The sequence below is a fragment of the Myotis yumanensis genome, unplaced genomic scaffold, assembly GCF_028538775.1.
Source record: "Myotis yumanensis isolate MYYU_CA2020_CCGP unplaced genomic scaffold, mMyoYum1.0.hap1 SCAF_1, whole genome shotgun sequence".
In the NCBI taxonomy this organism is placed as follows: domain Eukaryota; kingdom Metazoa; phylum Chordata; class Mammalia; order Chiroptera; family Vespertilionidae; genus Myotis; species Myotis yumanensis.
The window spans coordinates 66,461,912-66,489,180 of NW_027223752.1; the positions used below are offsets into that span (position 1 = coordinate 66,461,912).

The following is a 27,269-nucleotide window of genomic DNA, read 5'->3' on the forward strand; positions in this document are numbered from 1 at the left end:
ACTCAACAAATCCTTCCATAGTCTTCAAAAAAGTCCTGATTTATAATCTTCTCCAGCTACTGTAATTGATAGAAATTCAGATAGACTGTACTTGACTATTGCAGTAAAGACTCTGGTATTCTGATTGGGCAAAATTAAGCAATCTGTTCTCCCCATTCTTTGGAGCTCAGATTTATCTATAAAAGCAACGTGGGAAATCCAATAGGTCAGATGTTCCATTCTATTTAACCACTTGAGGTTACCTGAACATTTCTTTTCTTTCCTTTTCTGGAAGGCAACAAGATCAGAGTAAGAGTCAAGATAATTACTCTCTGGTCTCCCAAAAAGTCCTAAGCACACACCCACACCTCTATATAATGAAGGGTCTATGGCCAGTAAATCTCTAGGATCAGAGGTAAGAAAATAAATTAATATTTCTTACATTGTATGAAGTTGACCGAGCAAATTTTCTGATGTTAGGTCAAGTGGTGAGGGTCCACAAATGAATGACTCTTAATATCCTCCACAACATCTGAATTCTTGACAATTCTTAGACTTCTCTACATCTTTCTTTCTTTTACTATACTTATCTTCTAGCAAACCATGTAATTATTTATTGAATCTGTTGTTTGGTGTCTGTATCCTTTTATTGCTGACATTCATGTTCCAGGCTTGTTCACTGATGTATCCCAGGCATCCCCAAAAAGTACCAAGTACAGAGTAATTGCCCCAAATATATTTATTAAAAGTGTTGAATGAATAAATTTATGAGTCCCAATATTATATATCATCATCTCTCTAAGCCATTTCTGTCTAGTTAATTCTATTCACCTGGACTGAAGCCTAATAGATTAATAAATAACTCATTTTCTTATCAAAACAAGATCTCCCCCCTTATTTTTCTTTTACATTCTTGGAACAATTCTTTGTAGTCCTTTAGGTTTCTACATTTTCAGTTATTTCTTATTCCTCATTTTTCCTTATCTTCTGTGTCCATGTCATCCTATTATTATGCCCTACATACGACTTCTGTATAACTGCCCTGCTGTGTTATTTCCACATGTTAGACCTGTCTAAAGCAGGAATAGCATTTAGGCATTATCTAGCTTGCCAACTCAAGTTGTTTCTTAGAGGGTTGTGTTCCCAGAGGGTTGTGGTGAGAAGGATTCTGATGCTATCCTGAAAGCATTCTGTATTTGAATAGGGATACCTGTCGCTGAACAGGTAATGATGGCATGACATCCTTGGTCTAAGCCCTCATCAACTCATACATTTAAAGTAGAAAACTCCTTCACAGTGTCCAAGTTTTAGTTCTTTGCTCTTTAATATGATTAATATAAAAGTTTTAAAACATTTATCCTTAAAACTATTTTATCATGTTCTTTCCCCTCACTCAATAATTTATAATGGCTCCCTATTGTCTAAAATCTGAATTCTAGACTGGTCAATACTAAAAACACCATTCTCATACATTTAGTCATTTCTTATCTCTTTACCCAGAATTCTTGCTCCAGCCAAAGGATCTGCCTGTTTTCCTTGTATGTCTTGCTTGACACTATCCAAATCTCCTTACACCATGCTGCATCTTGCACCTAACATGGTTGCCCTCCTTCTCCTTTCCGAATCCTTCCCTTACACTTCAGAGAAATGATTTCTTCTAGGAAGCTTTTTACAATTAACTAAACCTGACACAGGTCACACTGCCACTCTGGCCCTCCTCAGGACTCCCTCTAGCACGATGGTCTGGGTTTAGTAGAGGGAAACAGACCTCAATGATAAGCCACACCACTTTTCCCTCCTTTTCACAGCAAAGCAGGTGATGGGGATTGGCAGTGGTCCAACTTCAGGGCTAGGTGTCTGAAAACTGCAGTGGTCATAAGTTAAAACAGGCTCGTATCCATCAATCTCAATTCTTGGAAACAGTCAAAGTGGGTTCGAGAAGAACCAAGGGAAATATTTCATTGCAAATAATTGGTGCTCAGGTGTCAAAAACAGCTTAAGAGTTTAAAACATTTGCTATTTTATAGAATCCATCCAAACTCTTTTAAAATCTTCCAAAGGTATTTGTCCTCTTCACACACTTAAGCACAAAGCTACTTTGTGGCTGTAATGAGGGTGGTTGTGGAGTTCAAGATGACAAAGCCCAGGCTGAACATAATTTTAGAACCTGAAAAATGGAAGTGCTCACCTCAAAAAGGGCTTTCTAATATTCTCTAAACTGCCTTGGTCTACTGTCTCCAGCCTTATCCGAAAATCTTCATGGATTTCAGCGCTTAAAGAGACCTTCAGAATACGCTGAGCACCTACAATATGGCAGCTATGAATCAAGGCTCAGGAATTTAATAGGCAATTATTCATCAGGGAGATGTTGAGTCTAATAGCGAAGACAAACTATAATTAGATAATTTCATTACAATGACATAGATTCAAGGTGATAGTATGAACAAAAAACAATGAGAAATCACAAGGATGCAGTTAATCTAGACCTGGAGGGTTAAGAAGAACTTCCTGCAAAAGGTGATATTCAAAGTGGCTCTTCATATTTAAGTAAGAGTTCACCAAGTAAAGGAAGATAGAGAGTTGAAGGAAGCATGTTGTGTTTATTTAAAGTATTATGCTTTCATTATGAAGATACAAAAAGAAGTAGGACAAAGTTCATCTCCACAAAAATGTTACAGTGCTAATTGTGGAAATGAGGGAGATCTATGGATAAATAAATTCAAGTTAAAATGGTACCAATAAGAAATTTTGAAGTTCAAAGGCAGAAGTGGAGGGCAGGGAGAGAAATTAAGTAAGACGGTATCATTAATGTGACAAGTGAGGTAGGTCTTTTTTAAAAATATATATATTTTATTAATTTCGGAGAGAAAGAGAGAGATAGAAACATCAACGATGAGAGAGAATCATTGATCAGCTGCCTCCTGCACATCCCCTACTAGGGATCGAGCCTGCAACCTGGGCAGGTGCTCTTGACTGAAATCCAGGACCCTCCAGTTCACATGTCAACATTCTATTCATTGAGCCAAATTGGCTAGGGGCTGTGAGGTAGGTCTTGAAACAAAGGCAGGATTTCAGTGTGGAAAAATAGTTGGGATAGCATAAGCCAGGAAATGGAGGCAAGAAAGCTCAAGACATGTATGTGACAGGAGGAGTGCTATTTAAATGTAAATATAGAATGTCTGAAGAAGAGTAATGGAGGGTGGTTTCAAAAGGCAAATTGGGCCCAGCTTGTGGGTAATTGTGACTGTCAGGGTAAGGTGATTGGACTTTGTTCCTGGTAGACCGTGGAGAACCACTGAAGGTTTTTGAGTGGGACAATAATATGATGAGTTACCATTAGGTAGGAGAAGTACATAAAATACATTGCAGATAGGGAGAGATGGAATTGAGGAAGCTGCTTTGAAAGTGTTTTTGTCTAGGTGAGGCACAGGCAGTGAAATAACAATGATAAGAAAATAATGAATTTAAGGAATGTTGCAGTGTAAGATTTAAAGGAATTGGAAACCACTTGCATTTGTCTTTAGGTGTGGTTTTCATTTGTGGGGAGGAGACTCTCTTCTTATCCCTGCACTCCTTTACCTGCATATGACCCCTAGACCTGGTACATTGTAATCATTCCATTAATAATAAAAGAACATCCAATTTCTTCATCCCAAAGGTTGGTTTCCAAGTTTATACTCTAGAACTTCAACTTATTTTACATAGACATACTATAAATCAGATTCCCCACCCCTTATAAGACAACCTCATAGAGTTGTTCCAATGAGATAAGAATAAGGTGTGTAGTGCATAAGAGATAATTGACACATATACATTTATTAGTATTATAGGGAGTGTTCTTGTGTGTCGTAACTGTGTATAGGATCCAGAAAAGGTCAATATCAATAGCTGAGATAGGATTCAGCACCGTGTGTGCCCCTCACTGAACTTGGCACACAGAAAGAGGTTGGGGATGGGATGCTGGATGGGGCAATTAAGGAGACTCCTACTCATTAAATGATGCTCAACTCTGTACTGAGCATGGCAGAATGCATGGAAGATTCCTGAAATGAAAGTTGTGTCCCCTAAGAACTTCTAACCCACTTGGTCACATAAAATCAATATATGCATAAAATGACTTTTGACCAAGACCAATTAGTGCGGAAGAATGTGATTCATACTTGAAGCACACAGAATAATGGAAAGACTTACACGTTCATCATTCTTTGCATTCTTTGCTTGCCATCTGCTGTAGCTAACTCACCCTTGTCAAAGTTCTGATTAAGCCACCATCTTTCATGAAGCCTGTGTACATTTCTAGCTCCCTTACTTCTATCCCATACCATCTAGCATGTTGCCCTTGGCCCTTTGCTTTTCCCTTCCAGACTTCATGGTTGCTTCATAAATGTCTATTAGCCTGACCCTTCTGGTTAGCATCACTCTTTCTTTATGATATTTGGGGAACTTAAAGATGAACCAGAGAGACAGGAACTTTAAACTCTGTTACTGCACTTCCTTGACACTTCCAACAAGTTAATTGTCTGTTTGCCTTCCTGTAATTACTTTAATTACATGCCATTAGTGACCATTAATAAATGCAAGGGTGTTTGATTTTCACAAATCTTACTTTTCTTACTCTCTGCAGAACTCCATCAAAGCTTTCACATGTGGTCAAAATAGAAAGGGAGGCAGCTAAGTACATTCACATTTAACCTTTGGGGCTAAAGTGAGCAATGAAAGATAATTCATGAATGGACCAGCTGGTTTTTCCCTGCTTCTGACACTGGCCAGCATTCTCTTTATAGTGGTTACGTACATAGGCTGCGTGCTCATTTAAAAGACAGCAAAGTTAAAAGGGGTTGAGAAATAAAAGCTGCCTAATTGCTGCTATTATCTCAACTCAAGGAGAGAATTGCTGTGTGATATTATAAAGATCGAAAAACCATTGAAGATTTTATTGATGGAACACTTTTGCTCTAACTTCAAGCCACAGAAAATGAAGGTCATCATTTAAGTTTTTATGAGCACCCGATTGAGCATTTACATAGAAAGAGCTTGAACTGTGAGGAGACTAAGCCAATATTCTCTCTGCCACAGTTTACCACATTACATCACAATATCTGGTTCAAAAACAGGTTATCTAGTCATGCCTTTTGGTCAGCTTTACCAAGGAAGACAACAGCAAGTTTGAGAAAACAAATTGTGTAAAGAATGGTTAGTTAGATTCTCTTCACTGGATCACTGTATACACAAACACACACACACACACACACACACACACACACACACACACACAATTAGTAAAAATGTTGAATTCTGTGGCTGTTTAGATAGATAGTTCCAGAATAATTTTCTTGCTTATTAAAATATTAAATGAACTAAATGTATTTGTAATCATAGCAATATGACCTTCTCCAAATACCAAGTAATGATGTTAATCCCTAATTACTAGAATTTATGTTTTGAGTTATTTCTTATGGTTTTGCCAGGTCATTCATGACTCTCTGCTATAGACTAATGCAAAACCTGAGCAAAAGTTAGCCAGGATTGAGGCTGTAGATTCATAGTAGCTATGGGAAGGCAATTTAAATGTGTTACTTTATCCAGGTAGCCCAAGAAGGCGGCATCAGTAGCACCCACCTGTTCCTCATTGCATACTCTACTCTACCCAGGTTATTAGGTTGGTACAGATAACAATGTACATGCTTTTCTTATAGAAGTTTATGTGGTGTTTGAAAAAACTAATATTTTTTTGGAGGAATAAAAACCCAAATACTATAATTAATTCTAAGGAAAAAATATATTTTCCTGAAATGTTTAAAATATTTAGTTTGTGAATCTATTTAATAAATTTTGGTTAAAAGAATATTCTAGGGAAAATAAAATATATTCCACATTATAAAATGTCAGTTTTCTGATTCATCCACATTATTCCCACACCATGAAACTTTAATCATACAATATGATCTTTTTTATATATATAAGTACTAAGTATTATTTTTTTTATTATTTTTTATTTTTTTATTTTTTTTTTTTATTAAATTTTTATTGTTCAGATTACATTTGTTCCTCTTCCCCCCCCATAACTCCCCTCCTTCCAGTTCCCGCCCCACCCTCCGCCCTCACTCCCCACCCACTGTCCTCATCCATAGGTGCACGATTTTTGTCCAGTCTCTTCCTGCATCTCCCATTCCCCTTCCCCCCCCCCACCAAGAATAGTCAGTCCATTCCCTTTCTATGTCCCTGATTCATTATAATCACCAGTTCATTCTGTACATCAGATTATTTATTCACTTGATTCTTAGATTCACTTGTTGATAGATGCATGTTTGTTGTTCACAATTTGTATCTTTACCTTTTTCTTCTTCCTCTTCTTAAAGGATACCTTTCAGTATTTCGTGTAATACTGGTTTAGTGGTGATGAACTCCTTTAGCTTTTCCTTGTCTGTGAAGCTCTTTATCTGACCTTCAATTCTGAATGATAGCTTTGCTGGATAAAGTAATCTTGGTTGTAGGTTCTTGGTATTCAGCACTTTGAATATTTCTTGCCATTCCCTTCTAGCCTGCAAAGTTTCTGTTGAGAAATCAGCTGACAGTCGTATGGGTATTCCCTTGTAGGTAATTGAGTCTCTTTCTCTTGCTGCTTTTAAGATTCTCTCTTTGTCTTTTGCTCTTGGCATTTTAATGATGATGTGTCTTGGTGTGGTCCTCTTTGGATTCCTTTTGTTTGGGGTTCTCTGCGCTTCTTGGACCTGTAAGTCCATTTCTTTCACCAGGTGGGGGAAGTTTTCTGCCATTATTTCTTGAAATAGGTTTTCAATATCTTGCTGTCTTTCATCTTCTGGCACCCCTATTATTCTGATGTTGGTACGCTTGAAACTGTCCCAGAGGCTCCTTACACTATCTTCACACTTTCGGATTCTTTTTTCATTTTGCTTTTCCAGTTGGGTGTTTTTTGTCAAATCTTTGGTTTGATTCTTGTGCTCCTCTGGTCTGCTATTGGGTATAATATTCTTTATTTCAGTCCGTGTATGCTTACTTTCTAATTTCTTTATCGTAGCATCGAGGGTCTCATTAGTTTTCGTGAGGCTCTGCTCAAGTTTATAGCAAGCCCTCAAAATTGCGATTCTTAGCTCCATATCCTCCATTTCTGTCATGTTTTTTTGTCTCCGCATCTTTTATGCTTTCTTGGTGCACCCCCTTGTGGTCTTTGTGCGCAGTCTTGTTCTAGCCAAGCCTTAATTGTTGTAGTTAACACTAGAGGGATTTGACCACCAGGCCGACTGGCTGTGAGAATCAGCTGTGTGGAAAACTTCAGTCCTCTGGGGAGGCGCTAGTCCAGCCTTTGCCTGAGGCGATCGGCAAATGGCTCTGCGCAGGGCCTGGGCGGGGCGGGCTCAACAGGGCGGGGGGAGGGAGCAGCTATGGCTGCTCTCAGTCCGTCTCCAGGGGCTCTGCCTCTCTGTCCCCACAACCGCTGCAAACCTCGGAGGGACCGTAGCCAGACAGTCCCGCTTCTCCCGTTTGAGTCTGGGTCCCTAGAGACTCGCCCGGATCTGTAGCCGAGAGTCTCAGACTCGCTCCCGACCGAAAACGACAACCGCGCCCTCAGCCACCAGCCCGCTTTGCGCGCACACCGCCGCACCACCCGCACCACCGTACCTTTAAATTTTCCACACTGCGCCTCCTCTAAGCCTCGTAATGCTGTTGTTTTTCCTTCTAGTTGAAGAGTCTCTCCTCAGCCAGCCTTCCTGTGGTTCTGGGTGATGTCCGTTCCGTCTTTTAGTTGTATTTTTAAAGTGGTTGTTCGAGGCAGCAAACTCCGGTGTTTACCTATGCCGCCATCTTGGTTTTCCTCCAAGTACTAAGTATTATTGTCTCCTCCTTCTTCAAATGTCAACATATTTTTGGATGGAAGATAAATTTGTACTTAAAGGTATCATTTGCCCAAGGCCTCTTGGTAAAGAAGGGAGGTAAGGGTGTACTAATAAAGTGAATGAATCAGAGTCAGGAATAACATCTGAGAAGGAAAAAAGAATCATCTCAGGCTGATTGAATGGGATGAGTCCATGGTCAAGATATAAAATAACTGACTGAATTAAATCAGTGAGCATATATGTGGCATGTTAGCTCTAGTATCTATCCATGCTTACCCACTCCCCATTCTCAGTGTTTGTTTCTGAAATGACTTTATGGATTTTTTGTTTTGTTTTGTTTTGTTTTGTTTGAGGAGACAGGAGCATTGGAGAGGTTGTAGATTGAGCAATAGATAGGTAGAAGAAATAACACATAATTCTAAGCTGTTTCTAAGCTCCACCACTGATTTGTGTTTAATTGTATCTGAGAATAATATACATTAAATTCTCAGATTCTACACATACAAAAAATGAGTACAATAAAGTTCATCTCCTTCCATCATATTAAAGCATATATTTTAAGATTATAAAGGTCATTTAAAGCTCTTCTTAAATAAAATAATATAAACAAAGAACTTCTGAACTTGATCCTAAATAACTTTTGCAGTTAATTTATCTACCAATACTCCCATGAAATCTATGTTCAACTAATCAACAGTGTCAGGAGTAGAGCTGAATGAATGAATGAATGAATGAATAAAGCATCATGCTTCTGCTTAGAATGCTCTATCTATCTCTTCTGCTTGGAACATGTCCATGTCTTTCCTTCGTGTTCTAGGAAAAGTATTGCCTCCCCTGTGGTACAAGCCTTGCCCACAATTATCTTTGTTCTAACCACACTCTGTACCATCTCCCACTATAGCCCTCTCCCCTCCATTTGGCAGCATCATTATAAGCCACTTGAGGGAAGTGCTCACTACTTGCTTGGCACTTGTATTAGGATAAGCTCCACTATGCAAGTCACAAACTTACCCCAAAATCTCAGTGATTTAATATGACAAAGCTATTTCTTGCTCATACTTCATGTCCAGTGTGAGAACTCTGCTTCACTCAGTAATGTAAGTTGGTGAAGATTCCATCAATGTGTAGCTATGCCATCTAGAACACATGCCTGCTTGATTGCCACAAAATCATGCCATGAAATTATACCATAAAATCATGAAAAACTGCATATGAGCTTTGACTCCCTCAGCCATAAAGTGGCACACTCATCACTCCCACTCACATGTCATTGTTCAGAATTGGTCATAGTATCCTGCCTAAATTGCAAAGAGGTAAAAAATATATAGGGGAACAAAGGAAATATATATTGAACATCACCATCTTTGCCTCAATACACTATTAAAATATTGTTAAATGGTCCATACTCCCCAAAGCAATTTACAGATTAAAGTTATTCTCATTAAACTACAAATGCCATTTTTTCCAGAAATAGAAAAGGCAATCCTACAACAGTTTCACAAAAGATCCAGAATAGCCAAAGCAATCTTGAAAAAGAACAACAAAACAAAGCTGCAGGCATCATATGTCCTGATTTTAAAATATATTACAAAGCTACAGTAATTAAAACAACATGGTACTGGTAAAATAAATATAGATGTAAACAACAATGGAACAAAGTGGAGAACCCAGAAATAAACCCACAAATATAGAATTAACTGATTGTTAATAAGGGTGCCAAGAATACACAATGGGGAAAGGATGGTCTTTTCAAAAAAAATTGTGTTGTGTATATCCACGTACAAAAGGATAAAATAAGATCCATATTTTACACCATACATAAATGTCAAATCAAAATTGATTAAAAATTTAAATGTATGACCCAAAACTACAAAATTCCTATAAGAAAACATAGAAGAAAAACTTCGTGACATTGGTCTTGGCAATAATTTTTAAATATGACACTGAAAGTACAGGCAACAAAAGCAAAACTAAACAAGTGGGACTACATCAAACTAAAGAGCTTCTACACAGCAAAAGAAATACCCAACAGAGTAAAAAGGCAACTATATATATGTATATAGACAACCTATGGAATAGGAGAAAATAATTGCAAGCCATATATCTAACAGAGGAATGATTTTCAAAATTGATAAGGAACTCCAGAACTCAATAGCAAAATAACCCAAATAGCCCAATTTAAAAAAATGGCATTTCTTGCCGAAACGGGTTTGGCTCAGTGGATAGAGCGTCGGCCTGCGGACTGAAAGGTCCCAGGTTCGATTCCGGTCAAGGGCATGTACCTGGGTTGCGGGCACATCCCCAGTGGGAGATGTGCAGGAGGCAGCTGATCGATGTTTCTCTCTCATCGATGTTTCTAACTCTCTATCTCTCTCCCTTCCTCTCTGTAAAAAATCAATAAAATATATTTTTTAAAAAATGGCATTTCTTCAAAGAAGACATAGAAATAGCAAACAGGAACATGAAAAGTACTCAATATCAGTAATGATCAGGGAATTGCAAATAAAAACCATGATGATATATTACCTTACACCTGTTAGAGTGATTCTCATAAAATAAACAACAGCAATAAGTGTTGGTGAGGTTTTAGAGAAATTGAAACCCTGTATATTGTTGTTGGGGATGGTATAACGGCTCTGGAAAACAGTATGGAGTTCTCTCAAAAAAAAAAAAGAACTACCATATAATCCAACCATTCCACGACCAGGTATATATCTGAAAGAATTGAAATACGAATCTCAAAGAGGTATCTTCACGCCTATATTCAGCATTATTAACAATAAATAGTCAAGATATGTAACTAGCCTAAATGTCCATCGATTGATGAATGTAAAAAACATATGTGATATATACATTTAGGTAATACCATTCAGCCTTATAAAAGAAGGAAATCCTATCTGCAACATCAGGAATTATTCTGGAAAACATTATTCTAAGTGAAATAGTCAGTTAGAGAAGGATAAATACTGTATAATTCCACTTATATAAGGTATCTAAATAAGTCAAAGAAAAAAAAAAAACAGAATGGTGTTTGCCAGGGGATTGGAGGAAGGGAAAATAGAGAGTTGTTCATGGATATAAGGTTACAGTTATGCAAGATGAGTAAGTTCTAGAGATCTTCTATACAACATCATGCCTATTGTTAACAATACAATATTGTGCACTTAAAAATTTAAGAGGGTAAATCTCATGTTAAGTGTTATTACTGCAAACAAAAGCAAAAACAAAACAAAGGAACACAAGGAACTTTGGGAGGTGATGGATATGTTGATTGCCTTGATAGTGGTGATGATACCACAAAGGTAGGCATATGTCCAAACTCATCAAATGCTCAGTTTCTATCTATCAACTATATTTCAATAAAACTGTAAAGAAATACTCCATTAAATTAAGCACTGGGGAAACAACAATGATTAAGACTTGCTACCTTCTTGTACGTATCTTGTTACATAGATATTGAATGGTTTTAATAAAGCCAGTCCTATTAGAATGATGTTGCATAAATAAGCATTTCATTGAGGTCAAACAAGTCTCTTTGAGAAGAATCATATTTTAGGATGACTCTTTGGAGTCATGAAACATTTGCTACAAAAAATATAGTTGTAAGTTTAAGACTTAATGCCGTGTACTCCTTGATGAGTGCAGTAAGATTTGGGATGCTTAGAAATAAAAGCTGTTTTAGTTCATGTTTGTGATAATTTCATGGGAAAGTAGAAAAGATCCCCAATGTATTGTGCAAACATTATCCAACTAATTAGGCCATTTACTCCTCAATCCATTTCTCTAAACACAAAGGACAGAGGCTAATGGCTAAGAGATTCTGACCCCAGTGGCGACAGGGAGGGTCTGTCTTCCTTCAGGCTCAGTCATAAGCCTTTCTCAGGCAGTCCTGGGGCTTCTTCCGGACTCAGTTCACTCCACAAACCTACAAACAAGGCGACAAGCTGACAGGAACTAAGCCAGGATTCTTGGCCTTTTATTCAGGTTCCTGAGCCAAAGGGAAAGGAGGCCACCTTCTGAGGCCAGCCAGCTAGGAATTAATCCTCCCCCTCCTCCTCCTCTTCCTTTACCCTGGCCAGACAGCCTGTGGACAGCCCCCTCAGGCTTCCGGCTGTCCTGGCCAGCTGGGACAGGCAGGGCCTTTCCAGACCCCTGTGAGCTGGCCAATAAGCTTTTTTTTTTTCCCTACTCCAGAGCCAGAATTGGGAGATTACAAAGCTACCGTCACAAAATGGTCACTAATAGAGGTCTTAAGGGACTAAGGGGGAAAGAAAGAGTTTATGGGTCAAAGAAAAGCAAGTGGTGAGTTTCTAGCAGTGAAGTCATAGTTTTCCAAAGTTTGCTAATAATCAGAGAAAACATTTTCCTTCCAAGAGACCCCAGGCAGGCTGGAAGCCATGTTTCTGAAATCTGTTCAGAGCCACATTTCATTAGTTTTATTTTATGAGAAGCTTTCGTTTTGAGTATTAACCCCAATTCTCTAGTGCATGAAAAATTTAACTTCATGCTTTATGAAGAGGTGTAAACACTGGTACCAGGTCTCTGCTCCCCATACATACTTCTTGGGGACTTGTGAGAAAGCAGCTAGAGACACTCATTCTTTCAGACTGTATTAGCGTGCGCCAGGAGACTCAAGCATGATCACTGAATTCAACCTGCGATGAAGAGCTTTTCCAAGACTAGCCTTGCTTTCTCTTGGCCCAGGAGCCTTCCAGACCCAGCCACAGACCCCTCAAGTGGTGCTGACTCTCTGACTTGTCCGGGTCTCATCAAGGGTCCACTGGACTCCACAAGTCACATGTCTCCTCCGGGACAGTTTGCAGCTGGCACCAACGCTGCTTCTGCCGCAGCTGAGGGGGAAGGCCCAGTGCATAGCAGTGCTGTGTGGCCAGTGTGGAGCCGCCATACCTTTCCATGGAGGACGGTCTGGCTCCTCATCACACCCTTGTCCCCACGCCCAAGGCCACCAACAGTATTAGTAAAGTATTTGTTGTTGTTGTTGTTGTTGTTAATTCTCACCTGAGGACATTTTCCATTAATTTTTAGAGAGAGTGGAAGGGAGGAAGGGAAGGGGAAAGAGTTGCCTCCCAACCCCACCCCAACCGGGGAGGGGATCCAACCTCCAACCCAGATAAGTGCCCTTGACTAGGAATCAAATCCGTGACCCTTCGGTGCAAGGGCCAACGCTGTAACTACTGAGTGACACCAGCCAGGCCTGTAAAGTGTTTATTTCTCAGGCTTAATTCCTTTCAGGTACTCTCTGAATCCCTGCCCCGCTCCGCCCCCCCCCCCTTTTTTTTCTAGGAAGCTCCCGTGACACTGTGTGCATAGCACTGTCTAACTTCATTTACTTACAGTTTCTCATGCCAGCTCCTAGACAAGGCAAAATGTACTCTTAAGCTCTTTCTCCAGAAAAATGGATCTCTATGTATTCTATGTCTACATGACTACCAGCAATCAGGGAAGTAGTTCTTAACAGAACAAAAGCACATTTTACTCTAAAATTTTACTCTAAAAGTGAGTCAACCTTCCAACTTACTAGTAGACTGCAGAATCCAGTTCCAATGATCAAACCTGTGTTTCCCAGCAATAACAATTTTAAGATCCAGTCTTCACCCAGCACTCCTTTGCATATATGTGTTTCATTTAATCATCAACACAACTTTATTACATCAATGCCATTCGTATTTTTTAGGTGAGGAAACTAAAGCTCAGAGGATATTAAGTAACAAGATCAATATCACACAAACTATAAAAGATGAGGCAAGATTTGACTCCAGCTGTCTTTGACTACAAAGCTCCTTTTCTTCTACTATATCAAGGCACTCACGTTTCTCCAATATAGTCCTAGGCCATTTGGATGGACAAGGATAGCATGGCTGGTAAGCAGGTAAGATTCTAGTATCCTTATATTCTTATTATCTCTTCCAAGTTTGCTTTACCTGTTTCATATATTGAGGTTTCATAAACGATTTCCCTTGAAGATAAGAAAATTTGAAACACAAAACACTACACAGTTTGTCTTCCTATTTCTGACTGCTGAGGTATCCTCTAAGGATAAAATTTCTGAGGGATTCTGTGACACATTAATTGATTACTAAGTTAACTTACTAGACAATCAGCTATAATACCACAAACTCCCTTATGGCCCAAATTTTGTCTCACAGACCAAAATATTAATTAAGAAAAATTAGAATGGCTAAACTTCAGACTCTCTTAATATCTTTTCTGTTTGGAAGAAAATAATAAATTTCCCCTGCTCTTATGTTTTAGAAAACAATGGCTATTGATAATTAGGACTAGTGAACTTCTAATCCTAACACTGTCACTAGTTAACTAAGTAACCTTGGGCAAACATGTTACCTTCAGGGATGAGACATGGCAGTTTTTTTAAATGCTATCCATATTTAAAATTTTCTGATTTCTCTGTAAAATAGGTGATATTTAAAATATGCCGATATTAGAACCTACCCTATTGTCTATTCCTTTGGCACTTTGGCCTCTTTAAGAATGGATGATGCAATGCCAAAATATGTGGTCTCAAACCTAGCAGTCCTAAGTGTCTCCCCATCAGTCACAATTGACTTCTGGCTTCTTGCTGAACTCTCTTAGCCTTGCTTTTTAATGATAAAACATGTGGTCTAATGTGTTCTCATCTCTTCTCTCTTCCTGATTCCTTTCTTTCTTCCCTCTCAATCTCTCTCTCTCTCTCTCTCTCTCTCTCTCTCTCTCTCTCTGTGTGTGTGTGCATGTGTGTCTGTGTGTGTTAGTGTGTATGTGATCACTAGGCAGAACTGTGATCACCTGAGGTTGGTATATTTCAGGAATTATCCCCCTTTCTCTTGATTTATCAACCTCAGATATTATTATTAGGGACTTTCCTACCTGCTATGCCTATCTCCCTCTTCAGAAAGGCACTCCCAGATAAACAACAAAATCAAAAACAGCTTACCTTGGTCATTTAGCTCCTCCAAATAAGTCTAGCCCCAAGTTTGGCTCAAAAACCAAGAATGTAATACAGGCCTGTCTGCCAGGCTCCACTGCCTCTCTACTGCTGCTCTCTCGCAGTGAAACATGTTTTTATGAAAACTAACCTTTTGGTACAGACACTCACAGATGAAGTAGACATAAATATGAAGGGTCCTGTTCACCAGAACAGCCAGCTGTCTTTATAACAGATTGCTTATGACATGAAGGTTGAAAATAACGAGAGAATTGCTGAATGAGTTATAGTTTAAGTCAGGAGTATATCAGCACTTGATTCAAGAAATAAAATAAAAAAGTGACTTCGGAGAAAGAGAAATCCTGAATCAGAAATCCCACCTCTTTTCCAGGGAAGCAGAAATTTTAAAAATACTAGACTCTTACAGAAACATTTATAGTGACTATCAGACTTAAAACTTCACTGAGAGTCAGTAATCATTTCAACACAGTTGCTGTGATCGTCTCTTGGTGCTCACAGTGTCTTACAGATGTTCACAGTTACCGTGATGTTCACTCATTCACCCCACACTACTGTCATTGTTTGAATAGAACTGCTTTCCACCCTAACCCTGTTTCTTCAACTATTGATGAGGCTAACTGGTCACATGTCCCAGTCAATTAGCAGTCTTTCTTGGTCTCAGTTGATTCTACTCTTAATACTTGGTGAAAATCAGGAGTATTTTCCTCTATACACTCTACACAGCTTGTCCTGCTCCATCGACTGCCTCTCAGGCATGGTCATTACAGTGCATATATTTGGTTACTGAAACAATACATTTTACATTAATTAAAATTTGGATGCACCTCCATAAAGCTTTTTCAGAGTATGGAAAGCAACAAACTGACCTAAATTGTTATTCAAATGATAAGGTCCAAGCAGTGTTTCTATTATTTATCTTTATTCTCATTCTATTGTGTTTCTCTAAACTGGAAAGAGCGTTTAAAAATTATAATAAAACTTTAATTTTGATCTATACTAAATCAAGAACACAATCTGAAAAGCTAATCTAACCTGACCACTTAGTGAAGCATGTCTAGTCAAAAATTCAAATTATATGATATAAATTCCCCACAGAAGAATGAATCTCTCAAGTTCAAATTTCAATCAAACAGCATTATCATTCCTTGTGGAAGAGACCCATGCCTTACCGTTAGGAGTCCTCGTCTTTAGGATTTCAGGTTGTCAATCTGTGGTCAAGAAATCCAGGACTCCGCATTCTACAGAAAACAGAAAAGAAAATGAACAAGAAGACATTAGTACAGCTACACATGCAGTGACAAAGCACTGCCTACAAATGGCTAAAGAAAGAGAAAATAAATGAAGTTACATTCACAATCTCTTTAAATAAGCATTCCTGGCCTTCAATAAAAAATATTTCTCTACACAAAACCAGTAAGTGAGGCAATAGCCTCATACAGGGCCTTAGAAAGCATGCAATGTGGTTATCATAGGTAATAAGACTATGTTAGATGAAACAAGGCACATCATAATGCTATTTCCTTCTCAACAATTTAGATGACTTTAAGAGGAAAAATCTTATATTGGTTAAAGTGTGTCCTTATTTTTGCAAATTTCTCTTTTAAAAAACTGAGATCTTGACAGACCATAAGATTCAGCTATAGCTTATTAATCAGGCTTGTTTCCATTGTATTTATATTTACATATCTTCTATTTATCGCAAACCATAGGAATTTCCATTTACCTACTTAGAAACAAAGTATTTCCCTTTAAAATGGTTTTATATTTAAGAATGTATCAATTTAAAGAAAATCTTAAGCAAATAACAGTACTTTTGATATACCAATTTAGGAAAAATCATGTAGGTGACTATATCTGTGCAATCTATTTATATAAGTAGGACAGGTAGGCATACATGGGAGTTTGGAAACTACTTCCAAACAGTCACATATTTTTATGTTAACTTTTGCTCTAATATCTAGCACAGGGATATATCTAACAGTACTCCACAATTACTTAGGAATGCATAACTGAACAGGTGTAATGTCTTGACTTAAGAAAATTCCTCTGAGAATAAAAACAAAACACTAACGGCCATTTTGATGTTCCTACTCCTGCCCCACCCCCTAAAAACCAACCTTAGAGCAATAGTTCCAGAAGTCTCAGTGTTGAGACAACGGCAGTCCAAGGCTGGAGATCTGCCTGGAGTTCAGACAATAAGGGATACCCTGCTGTAGAGAATTTAAAAACAATATATCTGACTAAAAGTTAATTTGCCTTTTATCATCACCACTCACTGACAATTCTCAACTATGTCAGTGATAAAATACTCTGCACTAGCAGATAGCTCCCACCACCTCCCACTTGGTACACCACTGGGTTCAGAAAAGATGGGTTGCTTACCTAAACTAAGTAAGAAATTATGCTGATAATTACAGACCAGCGGCACCCACAGATCTCAGGACTTTAAGGGTTAATGGAAAAGAAAATCTAGGGAAACTTGTCTACTGAGAAAACTCTGAGGAGTCCTGGAGGGGTGTGGTAGAAGGGCTTTGTCCTGGGAACCATGCTGAATGGATTCCAGTGGGCTAGGGAAGGCGAATGAAAAATTGACAATTTTCATGGTTCCTTCCTCTGGCCCAAGTGTCTACCAGTTGTGGGGTAATTTCATCTGTACCATTCAAATATTGGTTATTGTATATTGATAATGGATCTGTGCTTTCTTTTTTTATAAGGTTGTTTTGTTGTTGTTTTTTAATCATCACCCAAGGACATGCTTTGCTTAGACAGAGGGAGGGAGGGAGGGAGGGAGGGAGGGAGGGAGGGAGGGAGGGAGGGAGAGAGAGAGAGAGAGAAGAAGAAGAAGAAGAAGAAGAAGAAGAAGAAGAAGAAGAAGGAGGAGGAGGAGGAGGAGGAGGAGGAGGAGGAGGAGGAGGAGGAGGAGGGAGGGGAAGGGAGGGGAGGGGAGGAGAGGAGAGGAGAGAAGAGGAGAGGAGAGGAGAGGAGAGGAGAGGAGAGGAGAGGAGAGGAGAGGAGAGGAGAGGAGAGGAGAGAGAAACATAGATTGATGATTGATCAGTTGCCTTCCATACATTCCCCAACTGGGGATCAAACCCACAACCCAGGTATGTGTTCTAACTGGGAATTGAACCAGTAACCTTTTAGTGTACAGAGCGATGCCCAACTAACAGTACCCCAGCTGGGCCACCTGTGCTTTCTTGATATCATTGCTTTAAAGATAACCAAGGAAAAGTGTTGCTTAGTGCCTGCAGTCTATCAACTGTGAATAGTACAACATAAGGGGTTGAGAACAGCATGTCGTTTTAGGAAAAGTTCCCTCTTTGCTCTGCACTTGTTGCCCATAGCACAGCTCACTTCACATCTAATATAATCTCTTCCAGTGTTTTCTTCTTGGCTGATAGCAGGTCTTTGACTTTCTCCCTCCTCATATGCCAGAGATCATTCCCTTAAACCAGTGGTTCTCAACCTTCTGGCCCTTTAAATACAGTTCCTCATTTGTGACCCCCAACCATAAAATTATTTTCGTTGCTACTTCATAACTGTAATTTTGCTACTGTTATGAATTGTAATGGGAATATCTGATATGCAGGATGGTCTTAGGCGACCCCTGTGAAAGGGTCGTTCGACCCCCAAAGGGGTCACGACCCACAGGTTGAGAACCTCTGCCTTAAACTAAGGCCATGAATCTGATGATTTTTGCTTCTCATTGCCAGTTTCCTGGCTGAAGTAGTACTCAAGGTTTAAATGATGGTCTCCAGACCATCTTATACCCTGCTCAATCACAATAATTGAAATAGTCTCCATTTCTACTAAAGCTGACAACTCAAGCCAAATCTGCTATTGTGAGAAAACTCCAATAATGGAAATCACTGTCAGCGCTCTGATTTTTCAACAATGAAGAATCATAGATATGAAAATATATATATATATATATATATATATATATATATATATATTTACATATACACATTTTTGGTATAGGTGTATACATAAACATATATAACTAGGGGCCCAGTGCATGAATTCGTGCACCTTCAAAGGAACTATGGGCCACGAGACTGCAGTTGGCACAGGGGCGAGTCTCTGCCCATCCTCTGTGCCCCTACCCAGCCCCTCCTGCTGCAGCCCCAAGTCCCCTGTCTGCCAGCAGCCCTGCTCCTGCCACCGCCGTTCCCACACACTGAAGGCACCGGTCTCACTCACACCCGCTGACTCCGTGGAGCAATTGGGGCTGGCGCCAGCAGTGGGTTCAAGCGGGGCCAGCACTGTCAGTGGGTGCAAGTGGTGGCTGCTGTCCCGATCGCCCCTCAGGAGCAGGGGGAGTTGGAGAAGCCCTGATGGGCAATCAGGGCCAGTAGCCACTGCTCACACCCAATGTGAGCAATGGGTGTGAGTGGGGCCAGCGTCAGCAGCAGGTGCAAATGCTGTGTGGGACCGCAGCACATGGTAGCAAAGAATTTTCAGTAACCACCAGAGGCTCACCCCGATGACAGTGACTGGCGGCCCCACCTTGGTCTGGTGCCCCTGCTCACCTGCTCCACCATCCTGCTGCGGCTGACGCCCACCATGTTCCGTGCATGCCCCCTGGTGGTCAGCGCATGTCATAGCAACTGGTTGTTTGGTTATTCAGTTGTTCCAATGTTCGGTCTATTTGTATATTAGCCTTTTATTATATAGGATACTGCATATAATTTTATTCTTTATATTTTTTCATTGATTTCAGAGAGGAAGGAAAAGGAATAGAGAAATAGAAACATCAATGATGAGAGAGAATCATTGATCTGCTGCCTCCTGCACACCCCCCACTGGGGATTAAGCCCGCAACCTGGGCATGTGCCCTGATTGGGAATCAAACTGTGACTTCCTGGTTCATAGTTCAATGCTCAACCATTGAGCCACTCTGGTCGGGCATATAATTTTAAATTAGAAAGGAGGTTGAAGCTACTGATTTCCTTGATTGGAATATATTTCCAACAAGAAAGCATCAGGTTTTGCACAGTAAATGATAAACAGTAGCACAGCCCATTATTTATATAACATGTGCACCAGCCAACCACTGTTCCATAACTGTGTCATCTGAACCTCGTAACAACCCTGTCAATATTATTACTGTCCATAGAAGCAAATAAACTTTTTCCAGATCACATTGCTATTAGGGAAGGGATTCAAACTTGTCTTTTTCCTATTTGCTGCTCTACTAGACACATCAAATCTACTAAATAGCACCAACGCTGTCTGGTTAGGCCCTACAGAAAGCCAAAATGCTAAAGAATTATATCAGTTTTTTTTCTTAGCATCCTGTCAGAAAAAGAAAAGAGACAATGCCCCAAGTGAAATGCTATAATGTGTAAAAGGGATGTGATGGAGGTAGAGAAACCATCCCACTCCCATTTCCTATATATCTAGATCAACTTTACAAGTTTTCCTCTAATTAAATAGCTTTTTACATTCTTTCATCCCTTACTCTACTTCTAAAGCTACCATTTAGCTAACATTTTCAAGTTGTTTTTCCCCCACAAATTTTCCAACCTTCTTGTGTTTTTAGTCTTCAAATGTTTGATGAGAACACACTGGGTTTAGGGCTTTATGGCAATCCACATTCTCTAGGTTGCATTTTCTAGCAAGCATTAGCATAAATACCAATATGTTTACATTATAATTACTTTAATTCCCTTGGCCCCGACCAGATCTGAAGTGTGTCAATCCAGAATGATTTTAGGGGTAAGAGATGATTATTGATTCATGAAACATAAATCACAATAAATGCTTGAAACTTGGCACACTGCTTCTGAAACGATCCAACTTTGAATCAGGGAAGGCACAAGGCCTTTATGTTGATGTGAGAAAGTTACGATTTTTCTAAGTCTTTAGATTTTCATTTATAAAACAAGGATCACAATTCTTAAATTTTTTTTCTCTGTGCAAATATGAACATTTTGGCATCTAAAAGGCATTTCAAAAAAGTATGTCAAAAAAAGCATGTTTTTCCCTGGAGAAAACCACCAGGTAAATATTATTATAGAACTGGCAAGATCCTTCCCTGGGTTTACAACATAAAGTCAGGGACCTTTCCCCTTCATAGGTTACAACTGGCAATATTGCAAAGCAACTCTTTAGGAAATGAGAATTTTAAATGGCATATGGACAATTATTTACACACATGTCAATGTATAAATGTCTATGTTTTGGGGCTTATTTCTAATAACCAGATGTTTAGCAATGGTCAAGGTTGATGTTAGAAACCAAACTTAAGTGACTACAATTTTATGAGAGATATTTCCATTGTTCTTGTATAATAAAGATCCACCTATTCACTGGTCAAAGCATATTTACTGACTACTTAACGTGTGTAAAGTCCTGTGAGTACATACAGAAGAAGGTCTTGCATTTATTGGGCACCTACCGCATTCTAAGTGCTGCACAAGGTGTATTTACTATGTGTTTGTGAGTTGTGAGGGTGGGGCGACAGGGAGAGAGAGAAAGTGTAGTAGAGAGAGGAATGGAATATTCCAGTTTGAATCTCAACTGGAATGTATGAATTCCAGGTATCACTGGAATTCATACATATTTGGCAAAATTGTGGACTTATCTATTTGCCCAAGAAACTTAAGAACCTCTTTCAAAAAGTACTACTTCAGATAAACCCACATGGATCCTAACAGTCTCTCGTTTGTCAATGGGGTAGGGCACTCTATGGAACTATAACCTTGATTTGTGTTCTGACCAAATTGTGCGTGGACTCATACATGGTACTTGTCAATTAAAGAGGTATTTAAATTACATCGGAGAAAGAGAGGGAAGAGAGTCTTTCTATTTTGACAAGGGGGGCAGGGTGGTTTGCGCACACGGAAAACTACAAAGAAAACAATGTAACGTTGGCACCTTAAGAGTTTGATTAAACCAGCCAGGTCACAGTGGTGGTAGCACATCGCCTATCATGGCATCATTTTAGCAGCTCCTCAAACCAATAACCTCAGACTAGTGAAAGTCAGACTCTGCTGTGGAACACACTGCTGGCTGACCTTCCGGTATCAGGGAGCTTGTCCCTTTGCATGGACCTGGGCACTGGTGCAGTGATTTGGCAGGAAGCAAAGAAGACAGGTATCACAACAGGTATATAAAGTGGGTTAGATGGGTGGCTAATGTCATATGATATTTGAATAAATCTCTTAATAAGTACATCTGAGATACCTCTAGGAGTCAGGATGCTGCGGGTGCTGCATTTATTATAAAAGTAGTGAGTAGTCCATCAAGAAAAATACTTTTTACCATTTATGTGACCCTGAAAAACATGTTCGACATGGAAAATATATTTAAACAGCATGACAATGAAGGGTCATTGTCCTTGTCTTACTGATGAGGAACTGTAGCTCCAAAAACCTGAAATCTCTTATTAGGGTCGCTATATAGATTGAATGGTGGCCCCTAAAATACACACCCATGTTCTAATCTCTGGAACCTGTAAATACCATATAGGGCAAAAGTGCGGTTAAGTCAAGGTTCCTGAGAGGAGGAGTTTATTCTGGGTTATACATGTGGGCCCTGAATAATATAATAATGTAATGAAGACATGTTTCAGATCTAAGTTTGTCTCTTTGCACCCGGCAGGCATGGCTCAGTTGTTGAGCGTCAACCTATGAACCAGGAAGTCATGGTTCCATTCCCAGTCAGTGCAAATGCCCGGGTTGAGGGCTCGATTGATCCCCAACAGATCAATGATTCTCTCTCATCATTGATGTTTCCATCTCTCTCTCTCATTTCCTCTCTGTCTCTTTGGGCCCCACTGCCATGGCTCTGGTGTGCTCTCAATATACGTTGTGGCCATACAGTTCTTGGGCTTTGAAGATAGTTACCATTTGCTCTGGTCAGCACCAGCTTCCATTTGAAAATAAACTAAGAACTACTGGATAGGTTAAGTTTTAAATGAGATGTACATGCAGCAAGGGCTATAGGAGTTGAATCAAGATAACTTGTTATGGGCAGAGATGACAAGGAAAGCGTTTATGGAGGAGAAGACTGCACTGTGAGGGAAAGGATGCATGTAATTAGGCAATTGTGAAGCACCAGGTAGAACATTGTGGGGCCTCTGAAGAACAGCTTGAGCAATATTTCAAGGGGAAAATTAGAAGTCCTATGCAGAGTACACTTTTGTAACCTAGTTTACAATAGAAAATCTCATACGAAAATGAAAAACTAATTACATTTAGAACTTGGTTGTTTCTGTGATTGCTATGGTGGATTGTTACTACCCCTTCTGGAATCTGAGGTATTCTTATTTACTTACTGAAAAGACTTTTCTGAAAAAAATATCTTTCTCACATACATATGTATTATTGAATTGGTCTTGTACTACATCTCTTCATGGTTAGGCATTTCCTTTCTGCCCACGTGCCTCTTTCAATGCCATCTGTTTTGCTAAGGGATTTAATGAATTATAAGCCAGACCAGCAACATACAGGGCAGAGTTCTTGAAGAACAGGTTTTAGCTTTACGTTAACTCTTCCCCCTCTCCACTAAAGGTGAAGTAATCTTTACAAGAGATAGCATACCTGCATTCTTGTCTAACCTTAATAAGGAAAAAAAGAAGGCTCTTTATCTATTCACTGTGAACAGAGTAATCACAATTTGTTATGGCTCACAGAAAAGGAAAAAACAGTAACAACAAAACATCACAACTAATGTGGTTTTTGTTTTACCTGAGAATCCAAAGAACTTGGTTGTCTTAGTTTTAGTTCATTACAGCCAAGGATTTAATCTCTGATGTCAGAGGAGCAAGAAATATATTTATGTCTAGAGTAGCTCAAGATCAGTACTCATAGCCACTATTGGAAGAAGTTCAATTTTCATAAAAACACCTATATATTTCCCAGTTGAGAAAAGGAGCTGAGATGGGGCATGGGGGATGGTGATGAAACATCACGCTCTAGCATTGCCCATCAAGCAACATCTGTATTGTTTTCCTGCTATGTAGGGCACATTGCCAGGGTCTGTGAGGAATAAAAATGCCTTAAAGTGTCATCTCTGCATCAAAAATCCAGTTAGGGAGATGAGACATAATGTCAGAAGTTTTAAATAATAGTCCCAAACAATCAAAACTAAAAGAATCCCAAGTAAAAGTTTAAGACAACAAAAATGGCACAAGACAACACATTTAATTATCAATAATTTCTACAGGATGTCAGAGAAATGGAGAGAACATATCATATTGAAGTAGTCTGGAAAAACTCCATGGCAGTACCAAGATTAGAAATGAATCACACTGGATGGATATAAAAGGCAAAGAAATCAATATCTAGAATCACCAATTGGTGCCTTTCAATATCCTTAGGGATTGCACAAGCACTGTGTTGCCCAGGTGGCAGGATCAAATATGGTACCTACTGACATGAGCCAATGCACACTTATTGCCTTTTTCTTCCAAATTGATATAAATGTGAGTGTGCAAACAGAAACGCATACATTCCTCACATATTTTACAAATATGTTTTGCCTGTGGAAGTTCTAATCTTATGGGTTTTATCCCTTTGGGATTTTTTTGTGTGTGTGTGACTAAGATGACCTTAGCTATTCCTTAAATTAATATGTGAGGACCAGATTTTCCATTTCAAATAGAATGACTCATCCAATGACAAAAAGCGATTAAATTTCCAAGAAGAAGCTCTTTCTGATATTCCATGTACTTCACTCTATCAATAAGAAGTTAAAGGAGTTATTATCCTATAAAGAGGTAATATGCAAATTAACCCTCACGCCCTCACAAGATAGCTGCCTACAAGCAGGCCGGCAGGGGGGTTAGTGAGGGACAACCAAATGACTGAACAAGCAGGCTGGTGGGGCAACCAGGCCGGCAGGGGTTCAGTGAGGGATGACCAAACAACTGAACAGCAGGCTGCGTGGGGCGACCAGGCCAGCAGGGGGGTTAGTGAGGGATGATTAAATGACTGAACAGCAGGCTGCAGGGGGCGACCAGGCTGGCAGGGCGGGCAATTAGGGGCGATCAGGTTGGCACACAAAGGCAGTGAGGGGCGATCAGGCCAGCAGGGCGGGGGCAGTTAGGGGTGACCAGGAAGGCAGGCAGGCGAGAGGTTAGGGGCCAGTGGTCTAAGACTGTGAGAGGGATGTCCGAATGCCAGTTTAGGTCCGATCCTGGGATCGGCCTAAACCGACAGTTGCACATCCCCCAAGGGGTCCTGGATTGGAAAGGGTGCAGGTGGGGCTGAGGCCCTCACCCCCCCCCCCCCCCCCCGCACAAATTTCGTGCACCAGGCCTCTAGTTATAATAATATTTATTATTACAAATGCCAGCCATAATACTGTCATTTGATTATCAAATTTGACAGACAAAACTCAGATTCTTGTTCTAATATATTCAACTTAACTACATATCCAACAAATATTAGAGAATGCTTGCCTTACACTAGTGATGTTTTAGGCACTGCAGATATAAAGGTGAAGGGTGTGGAGGAGGTACAAGGTCTGTGTGTTCATGGAGTTTACATCTATGTGTGTGTGTGCACATACATGTGTGTTGAGGGGACACAGACAATAAACAAGTAATTCAATGAATAAAGGTAATTCAAAGATTGTGAGGTATCTGCTACTTTGAAATACTGAAGGTATGATGAGTTGGAGAGTGACTGTTGCAAGTGGTGGAAATGAGAGTGCAATAATATTAGATGGTGTGGTCGGTCACCAAAGGCCTCTCTGAGATGGTCACATTTAAACTAAGAATTGCATGAAGCCAGCGATAAATTGAATGGAGATCAAGGGGAAAATGGTTCAGGCAGAGAGAAGAGCAAGTATAAAAATCCGAGGATGGAAATATTAGTAAGTTTATTCAAGAAGAAGTAATAAGGCTTGTAGGTCTGGAGAGAGTGAGAGAGGAGTGGTTGGCAAGAAGCAGGAAGAGGAAGTAAGCAAAACTTAGACCACACGGGGCACTTGTGGGCCATGGAAAGGACTTATATGCCTACTGAGAGCAAATATTAATAGTGATTGCATAAGATCAAAGCAAATTTGATTGAATCAGTCTCTAGGTCATTATATATTCTCCATTATGTTAAGACAATTATTGGTACCAAACATTTAAGATAGTTATTTGCAACATCTACTATAAATATAACACTTACCCAAATTGAGATTTGTTGTTTGCACAGTTTGGTGATTCTATTGCAGTTTAAATAAAAATTATGGGATTTTTGCAATACATTTCAATGCTCCCCACTCCCCCAACATTATCTACAAAAAAAAGATTGGAAAATGAAGGAAAAAAGCCCACAATCTGGTAACACTAACAAATCACCTATTTTCAGTATCTTTGCTCCTTCGTCCTGAAGCATAGAAACCCACGATGTACTTTTAATCATAGCAGATATATCATTTCCTTCAGTGCTTCCAAAGCACATTTAGAGTAGGGTACTTATTGTTTTATAAGTTTTGGTCATTGACAAGAACATTTCTCAGCAACTCTAAATAAGCCTGGCTAACTGGGCTTCATTGATCACTGCTTGGAACCATTTTCCCCTTGTTGACTCAAATCTTTGCTTCTTATCAAAATTGGCCTTTCAAAGTAAAAAAAAGGAACTTGAGATGAAAAGTAATTTCTGATAAGCAGTAATGAGCTGACTCCTTCCTACTAGACTCCCTGGGTATAAAAATTGGATTATAAGTAATTTCTAAATAAGTTCTGAGAATTCGCAGGAGGAGAATTCCTCTTTTTAATTGAGTGTCCTTTGGTTGCAAATGAGAAAGACACAGCTTTGGGATGGCTAATTAGACAACTTTAACCTCACCTAACTAACCATGTCATAACAAAACCTAGAAAATAGATATTTTTCTTAGTCTCTATATAAGATTTTAAAACTCTCTGATTTGTGGATTTGAATAGGGATCTAGAGAGCTGAAAAGGTCAATAGAGGAGTTAGTGGAATTGATTTTAGGTATGGATTTTATTTCATAAATTCATGTGTTATTTAGGAAATTGAAGTAGAAGGACCAAATACTATATATTCTTCACTACTCCACATTTTCCCTCAGCTAGTTATCTTTGGTATTGCCACGGAGATGAAATCCTTTTTAATAAAATTTAATAGAGTTTTCACCAGAAATTATTACTATGATCTAGTATTGATTTAAGTGGAAGGCTGTAGGGGAAAAAAAGGAAGAAAATAAAATCTATCATTTGTTTATAGCAGGTCTTTTTTTTACAAGTTTTACAATTTAAATATTTCCCCTTGCAGATATCACAGGCATCTCAAAGTTAGTACAGTCAATAGAGAATTCTTGATTCCATGCTCATCATCCCACTGTTAATCCATGGTCTTTTCTAGTTTAGTAAATCACCATGCACTTAGTGTCAAATCAAGCTAGATCCTTCTTGATTTTTCCCTCTCCCAGACCCTTCTTCAACTGAATCCACATCCAATCCATCTGCAAGTCTTATTGACTCAATCTACAAAATATATTATAAG

General features: G+C 39.3%; 1 protein-coding gene across 7 annotated transcripts in view; it reads right to left on the reverse strand.

Moving 5' to 3' along the window:
- SEMA6D (semaphorin 6D) overlaps positions 1–27,269 on the reverse strand; it is a 563,670-nt gene that overhangs the window by 294,198 nt on the left and 242,203 nt on the right. For all 7 annotated transcript variants that reach the window (XM_070423454.1, XM_070423474.1, XM_070423470.1 and 4 more), the window contains exon 3: positions 15,969–16,037. The gene's annotated coding sequence lies outside the window, so the exon portion shown is untranslated. The remainder of the gene's footprint in view (positions 1–15,968; positions 16,038–27,269) is intronic.